Here is a 15,093-nt window from a genome sequence, read left to right on the forward strand (position 1 = left end):
GGCGTGGGTCTCCTCTCTCATTCTCCGGACCGTTCTTTGCTCTCGTCTTCAGTACGATCTTCTTCCCGTTCTGCAGTGAATTGCGCTCAAAATAACCTGAGTACATTTGAGAACCACGTGTTTACGCTGCGATCGCGCCGTGGGCCAGCAGCAGGATTTGCATCGTCTACTTCCTTTACTTCTAAAGCAATCGCAAAGTTATAATCGGTCTGTCCTTTGTATGAGAGCCGATGTGTGGGTGTGTGTGCACTACATTAGCTCGATTTTGCTGTACATCTTTTTTTGAATCCTAATGTGTGAATAGTGTTTAGATTTTGCTTTTATCTAAATGTGTGCGTATCCTTATCGACCTTGATTATTTTATTTTTATTTTCTCTGTGGTCATTGTTGTGTGTTTTTTTTTTTTATTAAACTCAGTTTATTTGTTTTCTCAGGAACTGAGGTGGCCAGGCGGAAGGACCTTCTCTTGTATGGTGATAGCGGTGGTGTTGCAGTGGGTGACACTTTTGAAGTGCCTGTGTGTGTGTGATTTGGTGCACGGTGAAGTGTGTGTGCGTGAGTTGGATTGTGCTTTTGGAAAAGCCATTAAGTGGTCCTTCCGCCGGCAGACTCGGCCTGGTGGTTTGGTATATTGTTTGTTTGTATTACCTGTAAATTGAGCTTTGTAGAGTTTCTTGCTGTTCCTCCTACCCTCGTGGGTAGAGGACTGCTGATGTAGCCATTATATATTGCCCGCTGTGACGACACCTTTTGTCAATTGCCATTATTTGTGCATGTAGCGCTGTGCGCTCATTTTTTACAAGGACATATCATTTTTTAACTCTTTTATATATTAATAAAAACTATTTTTTTTGTAAATTCTTTGTACATGTCTCTGACCTTCCTGGCACACACAAACCTGTGACCTAATGCAAATTGCTGGGTTCTTTAGATATTCCCTGAATTATTCAGGGTGGCGTAGTCGACAATTATCACTGGAAAATATAAAGTAAAACCCTATATCGCTTACTGCCACACTTACAATACAGTCTGTCCGGGTTGTCAGAGATCCAACCACTTCAGCTCCAGAACGTAGATCAAAGTCAATTATTTCATTGGTCAAACTGAGGCTCCATTTACATGAAACTACAATGTTTAGAGTCTACTGAGGCTCCTTTTACATGAACATCAAGTCCATACGCAAGCTCCCAATTTTGTCCAATCATCTATAGTTCATTCGCGAGCTCACAGTTGACAAATAAAACATTGATAGTTCATACACAGTTCCCAGTCTTGTGTCATAAAATGTGACACAAATACACTGCATGTTGTTTACACATTTTATTAACTTTTTTTTTGTTTTCACAAGGAACACACTGCCATTTAAATATATATCCACAGACTCATCACCAGTGTTGCCAAGTTCGCTTATTTTAAGCGACTTTGGGCTTGTTTTTCTGTAAAGTCTCTTACAAAGTCGCGGGTCGCGTTTTTTTGGGCTTTTTTCTAAAGTGTAATTGCTTATTTGGGCTTGTTCCCAGCTTGTTGCCAAGCAGATATTTAGGGGCCAAGCCCCGAAGGGGCTGAGGCACCTATTGTATCTGTTAGTTTTCTTCTTATTATTATTATTATTCCGTGAATGGGAGTCTATGGCAGCCCTATGAACCGTAAGTAGGAAAATGATGAAAGTTGGCACACTTGTAGTGATGCTAATGAATAGTAATTGGACCAATTTTTGAGCCTCTAGGACCAACTCTATAGCGCCACCACCAGTTCAAAAATTCAACATTGAAATGGTTATAACTTTTGAACCCTTTGCTCTAGAGACATGAAACTTAGTACACCTGATTCATCTCATCATGCTGATTACAACCAATACTGTACATTAAGACCCCGCCCATTACAGTAGTGGCCATTTTGAAATGTACAGTTCTCAGTTTTTTCGCTACTCCTCCTTCAAATTTTGTCCAATTTTCTCCAAACATGCACTCAAATGATCTTCGGACTGAGCCGCATAAAAGTACTGTCCCCGATTGTTTTTATTCATCTTTGTTCAAAAGTTATGGTGTCGCAAACTTAACGAGGTCCACCCAAAATTGGCTAAGAGGCTGTATCTCGGCCAAAGTTTGATCAATCAAAACGAAAATTGGTACACTTCATCGGAACCATGTTCTGAGGTTCCATGCCAAAGTTGGGAATAGCGCCACCTACGGGTCGTGAGATATGCAAAATTGCTATTTTGGCCAATAACTTTTGAACACTTTGTCAGAAAATCATAATTGTGGTATCTATGGATTCTTTGGATCATGCCGAATCTGTGGATATCAATTTTGCCATGATGGGATGTATCACGTGTCTGCCATTTTGAATTTTGTCATAATTTGCAATATCTTTTAAACTATTTGAAATATCTTCACCAAAATTGGTATGGATCACCATTAGCATGGCCCGAAAGTACCTGAGAAGTTTGGTCACAGCGCCACCTATTGTTCCAGAGATATTATTGTTTTTTGAAAAAACGCTTATAACTTTTGCCAACATTGCTTAAAATTTGATTTCTATATGTCAAAATATTCCTTGGGTTATGCCGATTTCAACGATATCTCATATTTTACTTTTGAACAATGTGACTGGCTGCCATGTTGGAGTGAATGTGAAACAGTTTTTTCGCTACTCCTCCTTCAAATTTTGACCAATTTTCTCCAAACATGCACTCAAATGATCTTCAGACTGAGCCGCATAAAAGTACTGTCCCCGATTTTTTTTATTCACCTTTCTTCAAAAGATATGGTGTCGCAAAATGAACAAGTTCGACCCAGAGTTGGATCAGATGCTGTAACTTGTGAACAGTTTGTCACAAAATCATAAAATTGGTATCTATCGATTCCCTGCGTCCTGACGAATCCGATGATATGTATTTTGCCAGGATTGGATGTACCAAGTCATAAGATACATTTACCATTGAGCTAGCTTCGCATGCTAATCTGGATAACATGTCATGGAACTTTTTTGTGAATCATTCTCACACTGAACCCTCTCCCCCGCTGCTTTGAAATTCACAACCTCTGAGTGGCACAATATGCTAAACCATGTATCTCAAATACTGAACCACTCTGGTCGTGGGTTCGAGTCCCACGTGGGGCGACTTTAAAATTGTGTAATAAGTTTTCATTTCAATTCCTTCCTGCTCTGCACTGCTGTTTGTGCTTAAATGCTCACTGTGCTTCATTTACATGTGTATTCAATTTGTGCTGTTTTTGTTCTTGCGGCTCTGCACTGCTCTTGGTGCTTAAATGCTTGCTGCACTGCTGTACTTGATGTGCTGGCTCTGTGCTTGGTCTGCTTGCTGCGCCTTGCTGGGCTTGGCCCCGTGTTGCTGCTTGCAGCTATATTTTCTATATGTTATTTAAACGTAGGAGTTTGTCTTGCCTGTTCCCTCTCTCCCTTCCCCCATTCACAGAGTTTTTTTCCCACCCTTGGCAGTAGTAATATTGACCCTTGGACCCAGTGGCAACTAGTCCTAGCCAATCAGAGGCAAAGCTGGGCAATCAGGGTTTTTTTTTCAGGTTAGAAAAACGTCAGTGAGTGACATTTAAATAAAAATAACGTGCCAGTCGTGAGTGACTGATAGTGACTGGACCGTAGGTGAGTTTTTATATATTCATTATTTTTTGTAGATATTATAGTTTAACCCTTTAACTGTCACTCCCCCTTTTTTCGCAAAGACATGACGATCATATCATAATCATCAAACTATTTGATCTTGTTTTAAAGAAGACATTTGCCATATTTATTGTTGAAGTGAAGTATTATGAAACTATGAAAGTGAAACAGAAAAAAAAGTTACAAGTTTGAGTTTATAAAAATGAACAATGTAAAAATATAATTTTTAATATTTTATATAAAATAAAATATATTTTACTTTAAAATTGCAAGAAAATTTAAGTCAAAAATCTGAAGTTGTGTTCCAAATTTTCGGTTGATATCTCAAAAATGAGTTTTCAGTAATATTGTATTTGGGCTCAGTACTAACACTGGATGGACAGCCAAGCTATAGGCTACCGTGTGCACAGCAAAAACTGCGCGCAGTTTACCAATCTGTCCACGTGGATGTAAATTGACAATCTTTATGCAGTTTAAAACCATCCATCCCCATGGATTGTAAAACCATGCACACAGTTTATTTTTCTCTTCCCGAAACCTAGAGGGGCTCTTTTCTTAAAAAAAAAAAGCTCTAAAATAGCTCTTTTACGGTCTATGAGAAAAAGTCGCTTGTTTTGGGCTTGTTTTCACCGGCCTGGTTGCTTATTTGTCTCGCGAGATCTGGCAACACTGCTCATCACATGCTCAAAAACACGTCACACAGTTTTACAGTTAGGGATTAGAGCTTATTCTGTTGTTTTGAATACATATCAAATTTTTTTATCTCTGAAAAACCTCGACAGATTTGGAAATACAGTATATTTCAAAAAATGAGAAGAGTAGACCATAATGCTATTTACAAATATTTATTTAAAATAAATTATAAGTCCTCCTCTTCTTCATTGCCGGCTAAATACTGTAGAGAAATAAAAATCAAATGAGAAGTTCACACAATTGCAACAGAGTTTGACAGCTTACATTGAATACCTGCATGTCCATTACCTCGTCTCCATCCTCCTGTTGTGGAGGGAGTGGGGCGTCTCCATCCTCCTGTTGTGGTTGTGGAGGGGTCGGGGGTGGACGGCGTGGCAGATGGCGGGGCATATTTGGGCTGTCGGGTGGAGGTGGAGGAGTAGGAGGAGGAAGAGGACGACGCTGAAACATATATACAGTCTATTATTTCTATCATTAAACACAAATGCTGCATATCCTATTTTTTTTAAGAAGAAGACTCTTATAATCGATACGCCTGTATTTACTTGATCAGTGTGTAATGTTACCTGTCATGTGTTTTTGACCAAATGAACTCAAATAAAACAATCCTGCATTTATTCAAAATGAAAATATTTAAAATGCTGCATTTTTTGCTTGGCATGGAAAGGAAAAAAAGGGTACAGTTACAGTGATTCTCTGCTTTGGGAGTGTGAATTTTTGCACAAGTTTCCTATCAATATGGGTTTATGATGTGGGATAAACATAGATCCAAATAATCAGCTTCTGTAGGGAGCTGTTTATTTTGGTTTTTATTAGCTGTTTATTAGCTGTTTTCTGTAAAATTGAACGTTTGGGAGTGCAAATGTGTGTGTGTGTGTGTGTGCCTAATCATTTTTCACCTTTAATAATCAACCTGTCATGTGTTTCGGATCAAATGAACACAAAATCCTGCATGTATTCTAAAAGAAAGTCGACACCCGTCCCCCTCTTTTTTTTTTTTGTTCTTCGTACGTTGCTAAAAACATCCGAGATCAAATGAGACATCCAAAATAATATCATCGTGCTAATCATGATCCGTCTAATGGGCTTTATGCCCAGCTGCACTACTTCCTGAACTTCAGCCATCTCCTTGTTTCCTGTCTGCCATTATTGGCCAAATTGATTAATTCAGGTGTGTCTGATTATTGTTGCAGTGACTACTGAGGTCAGGCACACCTGGATTAATCAATGTGTCCAATAATGGCAGACAGGAAACAAGGAGCTGGCTGAAGTTCAGGAAGTAGTGCAGCTGTGCATAAAGCCCAGTGGTGTAGTGCAGGGTATACGCAGGTATACAGCGTATACCCACTTCCTTTTCAGTCGGCATTGCGTATACCCACTTTTAAAGCCCCTCTGATGCGCATCATTTAGTTGCTATACTCGTGAATAAAAAAAAACACCCCGTTAGAGTTGTACCCGTAATATTAACTCTAATTTGTTGCTGCAATGATTCTCCCATCGTGACGATAACTGACCTTCTCATCTGATCTGCTTCAGCACTCACCTGCTCGTCAATGTCAAAATGTTCGTGAGACCAATCAAAGAATGCAGGATTTTTGTTCATAGAAGCGCGAGCTGAGCGCAAATCCCAACGCGACGCTTCAGTAAACAACAGTGCGAGATAAGATGCAAGTAGCTCAAATTTTCGTCTGTTTTTCAATAGACGTTTTAAATGACCGACAGAAATAATCTGTTTGATTAAAGGCAGTGGAAATTATAAGCTCAATTTAACAACACAAGCACCCTATTAAATATATTGCCATTATTATTGTATAAATATATTTGTATAACATTTTTTCGAATAAGTTTGACTTGTCTGCGTTTGCGCCAATTGCATCATTTAGCCAGAGGGTGGTGACAAGTGACTGTCTTTTTGAGTGAGCAATTGAACCATTAATTAAATTACCAGATTAGTCCAAAAAACATTGATTAATTTAGGAAAGAAAAGTCGCTGAAACTGGAACTGATTCTCATGTTTAAGAATCTGATCAAATAGGCTACTTCATGCTTTTAAAGCTATTGTTGTCAATTTTTTGGCCATCAAAACACCTTAAAATGCTCATTTCGAGATCAGGAAAATCAAAATTTTCTCGGGGGGGCATGTCCCCGAACCCCCCTAACAATACAATTTATGGGACCTGGCACCTGGGTATTTAGAAAACCATATGTGCGGCCCTGATATGCAAGAATACTGATTCTATGTGTTCTATTGTATTCATTATACTCTATTCTATAGTCTTGCATATTGAATACTAATGCAAGACTAGTAGTCTTACATGTTTATAATACAGGGCGTTCATCCTTTGCTGGGTCGCTTAAAAAAATATTGGGGGCATAAATTAAGAGTATACCCACTTTTCCAGGCACCACTACATCACTGATAAAGCCCATTGGGTTCTTTGAACACACCTGTTGTTTATGATTAGTATCGCTGGATTGAGTTATCTGAGATAACAGCGCATTCTCGCGTTGGTTTAAAAGGGGACATGTATCGATAGCAGAATCTCTTAAAGAATTGTGGCGTTTTCCCTTTAGTACCAGAGAGCTGGAGATCAAGAATGCCAGTTAAGTCCCTTTGAGAAGGAGCATGACGTGATATAAAGCTAAACAAATCGCCAAACATGATGCAATGAAGCAGGAAGGACACCTCCTGTACCTGTACGAGCCGCCGGACTCACTGTCCAGCTCTAAAAACTGAACTCTGGGTGTGCAGAAGTGGCTGGTGAACGGAGGCTTGTCATTGGTGTACCGCAGCTGCTCTCACTGCTGGAGGTGGAGAAGTTCATGGCCGCTACAGAGACAGAGAGAAGGTTAACACTCCTGTAAGGATACCACAATCATTAACGCATGCCTCACTCAACTGTAGGGTTGGGAATCGAAAATCTTGAGGTCAGGAATCAGATAGTCGTTATAAAACGAATTGATTCCTTTGTGAGCATTTCAATGACTTTAAAGAGCCCCTATCATGGATTTTTGAAAATGACTGTTCATATGGTGTGGAATATAGCTCTAAGGGAATGAAAATCTGAAAGTGCACCGTATATAAAGTTATGGTCTTTTAAAAGTGAGTCTATTAAATGAATTGTTTTTGAAACGAGTCATTAGCTGTTACATCGTGACGTAGATACATACTGGCCACGCCCAGTTACTGCGCGCGCAGACGGAAGTGTAAACTCGAAGTCTACACACTCAAACACTTCATCATAGCATCATGTCGAGAAGACGCTGTGTTCTACTATGCAGAGATAGTTCAGCCACTTTGTTTTCATTTACCAGGGACGAGCATGTGAAGAATCGGTGTTTAGAGTTCATATCAACACTATAGCCCGATTGTGTTCTCATCATTTTATTGACAAATAATGTTAGTTCAAAAACATAAATGAATTCAAATGTGCATTCACAAGCGGTTGTTCCTGAAGGAGGGCTCAGTAACTTACTTACCCAGTGTATATGGATCAGCTTCCTCCTCCGAATCACAACCTGTAAGTATTATTAATAATTTTTGCTTTTATGGGTTTTGAACGGTTTTGTTGCGTCAGGGCGCGAGGCAGTATGTGTGTGTGTGTGCGCGCGTGCGTGTAAGTTACGCTCAGCGCAGCTTCTAGGTCTCCAATGTAAATTTTTTTTAAATATGTGAAATGTTTGTCGCTGTTATTGGAGTTGTCAAAGAATAGAGCGTCTTGTAGTACTGTAGTGCTTTATCAATATGTTTATGGGTCTGTCATCTGACCAATCACCGCCGATTAGTGTCACGCTAGAGTGGTTTGGAAAAACGAGTCGTTGTACGAATCATTTGGGAGTCTGTGAGCAAATCAGTTAAAAATAAATGCATACTATACGACAAATAAAGTGTTTCCTTGCATGCATGTTAAACTGTTTTTGGGAACTCCTAAAACAAAAATAGGAACATTTCAAATGCTGTGATAGGGGCTCTTTAAACCCTTCAAGCACGAGATGACTTGCACACTGTTTTGTGTGCTGCACACATGTGTAACAGTATATAGCTTGTTTTCACGTGACGTCACGCCACTGTGTTGCCATGGCGCGAAACGCAGATGGAGGGCAGGAAGTGATTTTCTATATTTAGGAAGCACTATAACACACTCAAAATGCCTATGTTTGGCGTCGTTTACGGTTGCTCAGATCGATCAAACCACAAGGAGTTTTTATCGTGTGGCCAAAGTTGTTGTTCATAAGGGGGGAAAATACAAGAAATTGACAGAAAAACACCGGGAAAAATGCTTTGCAAACCCTCGTCTGCGGTCGGGAAAAGCCAAATGGGAAAATGCCAGTGAGAGTGTGTGTGTGTGTGTGCGCAGTGATCACTTCGTCAAATGTGAGATAATACATTATTTATGTGGCTTATAATTACATTATTCAGGTATTTAAATACACTTAAGTGGCTGTTTGTGAAACGTACCAGACTAGTTTCCGAACTTCGTAAAGTCAAAGTATGTCTGTAAGACGAGTTATGGCGCTTTTCCACTGCATAGTACGGTACAGTTCGGCTCAGTACGCTTCGACTCAGCGCGGAACAGTTCGGATCGCTTTGCGTTTCCACTGCAGTAGTACCCCTTCAAAGTGTGTGGGACTGATCGTTATTTGCGCGCGCCTCTACTGCCATGACATCATCTTAAATGCGCCACATTTTCAAACCCACAACACAGGAACAATGGAGACTATCGAGGGGATGGTGTTCCTGATTCTCGGTATGTGGTTGTTTTTAACTGCTAGACGGAAAAATGTGTTTAAAATGAGGCTGATGGCAGCAAAACAAAAATACTGCTAAAAAAGTGTTTCGTGTCTCGTGTCGCAAATCCAATGACGCTAGTAGTGACGCTGGTAGTGACGATTCTGTCTGACCAATCAGTGATCTGCAGTGTTTCACGTCACATTTTAGTACCGGTACGGTACGCTTGGAACCTCAACAGACCAGGTACCATTTAAAGCGACCTGAAGCGAACCGTACTGTACCGTACCATGCAGTGGAAAAGCACCACAAGTGAGCCGTACCGAACCGTACTATGCAGTGGAAAAGCGCCATTAGTTGCCGATATCTACAGCCTCGATGGCAGGCAAATCTCTCAATTCAGTTGAAAATCGGTCCTCTTTATAACGCAAGGATCACGTCCAACATATGTCTCAATTTTCTGTTGATATATTTCTCTTGTAATAGCGTCCATTGCGCTCTTCACTCCTTGCCCTCCATCTGCATTCCACGCGTCAACACAATCACGTGACTGCAAACCACCTATTGGATCCATGCAGCTCTTAAAGTGACAGTACACACATACACACACACACACACACACGACATGTGCCGGTATTCGGTAATGCGATAAATCGCGGTAATGAATATGCACGATATTGTTATCGCGGGCTCTTCAAAATACCGTGAAAAATAATAAATTCAAATTTAGACTTTTAGAGCGCGCATTAGCTGCTTATTTTCCTTCAAACGCTCAAACACTGCGTGCTGCGCAAAACACGCGCGCACTCTGATGTAGGGATGCGCGGTATACCGGTATTGCAAAAATACTGGTATATAATAAATTTCAAACGGTACAATATCATCATTTTGTTAAATTCGGTATTTGATGAGCTGCTGTTCCGAAGTTATCCACTAGGCGGCAGTGCGCTACCGAAACTGACGCGAGTCACGCAAAACCGGCAAACGAAGGAACACGGTGGAAATGAAGCTCATTCGGATTTTTACACGCCCGAAATTAACAAATAGAGAGAGCAGTATGAGTGAAATAAGGCATTACTTTGCCTACTAAATTAATGAGAATAGTGTAGAAACAGACCTCAATGCACCACTCTGCAAACTTTGCTTTCAATAATAATGTGTTGCCATGGAATGCAACACATCAAATCTGCCAAAGCGCTCGTCAGTTGCTCATCCGGACTTGTTCAAGAGATCAACTGGTGAGTTCATCATTCAAATTATTTAATTTAGACTTTTATTGAACACTGAACAGCGCACATAAATAAGAGCTTATCAATTAAATATGATACGGTAAACACGAAAGCTCAAATCTTCTTGCATGACACGCTAGAACCAATTCAGTTACCGTCTCATGAGCTCATCATTTTTGCAGTTTCAAACAAATATATTCATTTAATTTGAATTAATAAAGCATAAAAGTGATAGTAAAATGAATGGCATTACTGCCGCTGTGGCGACCCATAGAGAGAGAGAGAGATGGTAGTAATATAAATATTAATAATATTAGCCTACAATTAAGCTACATTTGTCAACATTCATTAAGGAACCTGGCCTAACAATATAGCATTGATTAATCTAGATCAATCAGTAATAAAATGACCTAAAAATGTAATATCCTAATAAATGTTTAGCATCATAACATTACTTTTTGCAATGCATTATATGCATAATATGAACCCAAACAAAAACAGTAACCAAACCAAGATGAATCAATGCAATAAATGTTGATAATTCTCTGTTGATGCATGACAGCTAATGGTTTACGTCATTTTATTATTCTATTATGTTAATCTATTATTATAGATATTAACCTATTTTAATTGTATAATATCAGTGTTTTTTTCCCCCAAATCAAAATTTTACCCACGCATAATTTGTTTATTTTTTTTAATTTTGATGTTTTTTTTTTTTGGATACTTTTTTTTGCACATATGGTAGTTGAGAGTTTCAAGCAGTGTTTAATAAAATTGTTTCAATTCACTTAAATTTAGACTTTTTTTTCCGACTGTGGTATCGATTTAGTATCGGTACCGAGGTATTAGGTTCTGATATCGTATCGAAGCCAAAATTGTGGTATCGAGCCATCCCTACTCTGATGTAAACAATCCCCACATGTATAAGCACTGTGTGCATGCGGCAGAACGCTCCCGACGATGCATCCCCGCAGGGCTGCCAACTCACACATTCAGCTTGAGACTTTCAGACAGGACGCGGAATACGCGCAGGGTTTTGTTGCTGCGCCGACCTGCATCGACCACGCCGGGGTTAAAGTTCAAAAACTGGAAAACGGCTCTTTTTTTAAGGTTTTTGTTTTTGGTTTGAAACGACAAACGAAAAAAGGGTGGTGCAGGTTTGTTGCTGTTAGCGCTACTACATATAATTAAATTTATATTTAATGTGGTTTCCACATTAAATGGACAGCGTCGCTCGCGCTATACAGTGTCAATAGAAATGTATTGAACAGGCTAGGTAATAGACTAATAGTGATAGTAGTTTGTTAATAATACAATCAAAAACGACATATGTGAAGGTTCTCAGTCCACTCCAACGAAGTTTAAAACCTAGGGCAGTTCAAAACGGTTACAAAAACATACCAGTAGGTGTCGTACTGTGTTTGCTGCTGTGTGCAAGCTACTGTCATGGAGATTAACTTATGTTCTGTAATAAAAACTTTCTATTATAACTGTGCCTTCACAAATTAGCCTACTCACCAAAATGAGCTCTTTCTCCTCATTAGGCATATTTGATCATGTAGTCTATACAGTATGGTCATGATTTGGCAATTATTAAATAATAAAACAGTAGATCAACATGAAAATCACCACAGTCTGTGATATTTAGAACAAGAATCTGCTGGATTTTTCTAAAAAAAAAAAAAAAAAAGATTTTAGTCTGCCGACACCAAGCGCATAGCTACACCTTGAGCCTACGCAACTTTGTGTCCCAGCTAGCATGAACAATCAGCCTGAGCTCGGCTGCCCCGTGGCGTCTGCGGCTACGTGTTAACCGGGCCGATTGTGGCCCGCAGCTCGCTCTGGAACATGCATTTTTGTTACGGCTGTAAAACACTGGGCCGATTCATGTTCACCATAAAAACCGGCTCCGGCTGTATGATCTAGACCACTTCTGGAAATGACTCGGCTTAGGTTAAATCAAGGGTGGTTTAAGCAATAATAACATAAAAAAAAAAATATTTTAAAATTGACGTAAATTCCTGACCGTATCAGCTAATGTTAGATGCGGTAGCTATGCAGTAAATAATAATTAAATAGTGTTGTTAATTTGCACAGAGGATTCTTTAATATACCAAAGCTTTACATGTATTTTAAACATGCATTCGCGTTTAAGCTGACATAGACGCACAATATGTTTAAGCGTAAATGGTGTGACCATGGGCGCGAATGCGCTTCTCCGAAGAACAGATTGCGTGAAAGCGGTAAGGCAGCTTTGAAAAGCTGTCTATGGAAAAATCTACAGAAAAGTTTGGGCCCATGGAGGGACTATCATTGGATACCACCTGATGAATTTTGTTTTTCTAGCGCCTCATATTTATTGTATAATAGTCTTCTTTGAAATGTGTAGGACTACCCTGAAATGTTTTGTTTACATTCCAGATTGATTATAAAGGCCAGATGTTGTCAGCAATTACTAGGCTGGTAATGAGCAGAATAACCTATATTTAACAACTGCCATCATTATTTGATTCAAGACCACTTGAGAACACCTAAAGTTTTATATTTATTGAATATAATTTATGGAATTCTACTTTAAAATAGCCTAGTTTTTTCAGATAAAGTTCAGCGTAGTGATGCATCATGCACAGTTCACTTCTCCATCATCTATTGTGATATCTGTCATTGTTTCTACAGTGCGTCACCTCTCGTCACTACCGGATAAATTAAAATGGGCAAAGAGGCGTGACGCGGGTGGAGCTGAGGTGCTAATGCTATGCTACTGCCGCTGAATTGACAGCTGATTGAAAAAGTAAAGCCAATGGTTAAAGTTCATGTTTTGCCCTTCGAAATATTATAATAGTTAAGACGTAACTAAAAGTGAGACTATTTACTTTACTTTTTTATCAACTTTATTAATCTCACACAAGGGGCAATTAGTTGAGAGCATGTATACAAATACATTAACACAGATCACACACATTTCTCACAACATACAAGCAGTCAACTATGTGCATCGTGATGCATTGTTATTCTGCTAGTTAAAAATGTATTAATTACTTACAATATTGCTCTAAGCTTGTGCATGTGACAGTGATTCAAGGCCGCCTCTCAGTTTCTCAGATGGTCAAACCAAAGATATTACCTCAGAACTTCAAGAACATGAACTAGAAATCCGCGCTCATTCAAAGCGCTGAAATCATCAGACATCCATTAGTGCATGCGAGGGAAACAGCTGGAAACACGGCGCTGGTCGTTCTCTCCATACTCAACACGACGGAATCCAACGGCGTGCACGGGCGAAGGTATAATACATGTATTAAATTGTATGAAATAATCCCGGAAAAGCACAAACACAGCTGAGGGTGACGTTAACAGACAGCAGACAAACGACTAGCAGTGAAAGCGGCGGCAAGAATCCACCTGTCACTCAAGTGGCCACGCCCTTAATTATGCAGAACTTTAAGGCTTAAATATAATTTAAACAGATGAGTTGTAAAAAATTTTTTACCCCCCTCACAGTTGTCATGAAGGGAAAAATGAGCTCTATAGACCAAAGCCACTTTTTGCTCCAGGCTGTAAACATGTTTTTTTTCTGCTGTAAAGTTGGGCATTTTAACATGGGGGAGATTCAGATTTGAGCGGCCACTCGATAAATTGCAGTTTAATTCACTTCCGTGTTGGCTTCAAGAGAGAGACGGGGAGGTTGCCGCTTGGTCTGGATAGGCATGATATTAAATAGTTGTAATAAACTACTGTTGCTAACATATTTATTCCGGCCCAGGTTTCTATTTATTCATTGATTTTTCTTCTTCTAACGTGACTCTGGTATAACGTTAGCGTATTATGACCGTTCTAAAAGCTTGGCTTTTATTTTGATAGGCCATATTTACTATTACTTCCGGGTCACGTGGCCAACCTGTAGATCTTCAAACGGAAAAATGGTAAAGGAATTGAAAAAAAAAAACAAAATCGGACCGTTTTCGTTTTTGGATTCAGAACCAAAAACTGGAAAACGGCTCTTTTTTTAAGGTTTCTTTGTTTTTGGTTTGAAACGACAAACGAAAAAAGGGTGGTTTCTCGTTATTTTGTCTCTTTTGTTTCAAACGAAAAAACAAACTATCAAAACGTACACGTACCGACTTGGCATTTTGATAGTTCTGTATTCATTTGGCCATTTAGGTGCGCAACCAAAAAGCTAATCAAATGATCGATCTCCTAACTTGCACTGTTTGTTGGCGGCGTCACGGCGACCATCAGTAAACGTTATGGATACAAACAATATTTTATATTTTTTATTAAGCTGTTCATGTCTTTACTAAAATCTAAATTAGATAATCAAAGGGAAGAGTGCTCTTAAAACTCACGAGCTGGAGCGATTTGACCGAACGTAATAGACTCGCTGTTTTTGCTGATGGTGAATCGTCTTTAGCATACAATGCATTCTTTACAAACGTAACTAAGTTAAACGCGTGTTTAAACAACACCTAGGGAAACTCACTTCACCTTCAGAGGTTCTGAGTCTCTCCAGTCTCTCCAATCGTGCAGGGCCTTCTCGCGCTGTGTGTGTGTGTTTGTTAGAGCACGACAGCGGACGCCGCTGCCGGTTTTAGCTCCACGTCGAATCAGGGGGAGGGGCTAATAATATGAAGGTATATTTGTTTCTTTATTATTCAATCAAAAAAACTATTTTCAATTAAAAAAAACCTTCACTTCACTGGAAAAAAAAAACTTTTCAATCAAAGAAAAAAGTGTTTGAATTCAAAAATATATTTGAGACTAAAAAAAAATACATTTGACCACTGCTTTTCTTTGATT

At 39.3% G+C, this 15,093-nt stretch overlaps 1 long non-coding RNA gene across 1 annotated transcript; it reads right to left on the reverse strand.

The window, feature by feature from the left end:
• Window positions 1-4,509: 4,509 nt before the first annotated feature.
• On the reverse strand, window positions 4,510-14,854 carry LOC120485805 (uncharacterized). Its single transcript, XR_016147520.1, has 4 exons — window positions 14,782-14,854; window positions 7,031-7,165; window positions 4,624-4,776; window positions 4,510-4,537 (listed from the first exon to the last, which is right to left on the reverse strand). It is a non-coding gene; the product is annotated as an uncharacterized LOC120485805 (long non-coding RNA).
• Between the last annotated feature and the right edge of the window lie 239 nt (window positions 14,855-15,093).

Source organism: Pimephales promelas, chromosome 2 (assembly GCF_988280905.1).
Source record: "Pimephales promelas chromosome 2, fPimPro1.hap1.1, whole genome shotgun sequence".
Lineage (NCBI taxonomy): Eukaryota > Metazoa > Chordata > Actinopteri > Cypriniformes > Leuciscidae > Pimephales > Pimephales promelas.